Here is a 2,285-nt window from a genome sequence, read left to right as displayed (position 1 = left end):
GAGCCCCAAAAAGTTCCTTGAGTTGAGCGTGAATGTCAGCAGCATTCACGGTTTCCTCAAATCGCCTCTGGAGTTCATCAGACATCGAGGCTTGCATATAGCATTTGGTCTTGATGTCATGGTCCCACCATGCATCAAGTTTGGCCAATTCCTCCGGACTTACGTCAGCTGGTGCTTCCTTCGGAGGTGATTTCTCTAACACGTAGAGCATCTTCTCCGAAGTCAAGACAATCTTCAACTTCCGGAACCATTCCGTATAGTTTGCGCCAGTCAACTTGTTTTGTTCGAGGATCGAGAATAATGGATTACGCGAATTCATTGTATGAAATACTGAAAAGAAAAACAGACATATATCAATGATTGTTTAAGCAATTTACTAAGACATAAAATAGGCGAATTTAATTTTATGAATCTCACTCCCACTATTTTAACGATTTCACTACCCTCTAGTGAAAACGGGAAACTTTTTCCTTAGTGAGAACATGGAGTCCAATTGACAAACTTATGGTCCCGAATAATATCAGCCAACCATAATTCTCAAAAGGTAGAGCCCAATTGCTTCCAAAGCAACCCCCATGTATTTACCTCATGTCCAATAAGGGCCCAATAATATGACGCCGTTTATAGTGACATGTCAAGATGACCCATCAATATTAAGTTGTGATGGACGGTCGCCATGTGGATCCCCCAATAATATGAGCCGATCCCATGGGAGTTCCATCCAACTTACAACATGTGTCGATCCAATGTACAGCTTTCCGACGGACGGGCCCCCCAATAATATGAGCCGGACCGTATCCGCGGGTAGCATCACATACATTGACCGTTGATGGAAGGTAGGAACATTTAAACAAATTTAAATTTCCTTTATTTATCTTGATATCAATTTTAAATCATATTTAAAATGAGGGATTTTTAATTATGAAAATTTGTCTCATCATTTTTCAATTTATTGTATGCTTGCCGGATTCATACAATTATGTCTAAAACATGCATACAATCATAATATCATATATTATATATAGGATGATCGATTCCATTTCTAATTGACTCGTGGTTGCCAATCACGAGTCTTAGTCCAATCCTAGGTAATATGCAGTATGCAATGCAATCCTATTACATTAGCTTCCAATTTACATTTCTTCGTCTTTATTGTCTGCTGGGCCCACCATCTTCGAATCTTGATCTCCCACTAAATCTAATGTATTTACAATAAATAGCAATGACAAGTAGGGGATACATTTTAGGGGTGGGAACGGGCCATAAACCAAGCCCACTTTTATTACATATGACATTCATATTGGGCCATAAACCAGGCCCATTAATAAAACCAACAACAATAAAACAAATGTAAATTCCTAACATACACCTACAAAATTGGTCATGGCAAACGATCATCCTTATCCAATAACATTTAATTCAAAATTAATTTATTGGATATCATGCATATGGCAATTTAAATTTAAACAGGATAAAATCATATTTTATATATAAAATCATATTTTACATATAAAATCATATTTTACCTTTTATTAAATAAAATCATATTTTATCTACAGAATCTAATTTTATAGATAAAATCATATTTTACTTAATATATACATAAGATCAAATCTTATCATCAATTGTACCAAAAATAATTGATTTCAAAATTCAATTTAAGGATAAAATATTAAAATTTTCCAAAAATTCAAATTTATCCAAAAATCAATTTTAAAATTTTCGGACTCGAACAATTCGATCCGATGCCTCGTGAACCAATCAAAAACAATTTTTGACCGGACCAAAAATAAAATTTTAACACATTAAAATTAATTTAAATAAAAAAATAATTTTTTCCCGTGGGCCGCCCGGGACACTCCCGGGCCGGCCCGCACCCGTGGGCGCGGGCCGGGGCAGCCCGGCTTCCCCTTTAGGGCAGCGACAATCGCTGCCCTGGCGGCGCCTGGCGCCTCCCCTGGGCGGCGCCGTGCGCAGCGCTGCGCTGCGCTGGGCGGCGACGTGCGCCGCCGTGGGCGGCGCTGTGCGCCCCCGGCGCCGCCCGGGGCAGCGACGATCGCTGCCCCACCGGGCAGCGATCCAATCGCTGCCCGGGTTTTGCCCGAAAAAAAAAAAAAAAAAATTTTTATTTAAAATATTTATTTTGTTTTAAAAAACCAAGACTCAAAAATTTTTGTACAATCGATTAATTTAATCGTTTGATCTGAGCAACCTGGCTCTGATACCACTGTTGGAGAACTGGCGTTCAGATCAATCACGATTGATACCCGGTGCAGCGGAAGTTT

Source organism: Henckelia pumila, chromosome 3 (genome assembly GCF_033568475.1).
Source record: "Henckelia pumila isolate YLH828 chromosome 3, ASM3356847v2, whole genome shotgun sequence".
Classification (NCBI taxonomy): Eukaryota; Viridiplantae; Streptophyta; class Magnoliopsida; order Lamiales; family Gesneriaceae; genus Henckelia; species Henckelia pumila.
The sequence above is the reverse complement of the archived record's forward strand: the minus strand, read 5'-3'. Positions refer to the sequence as shown.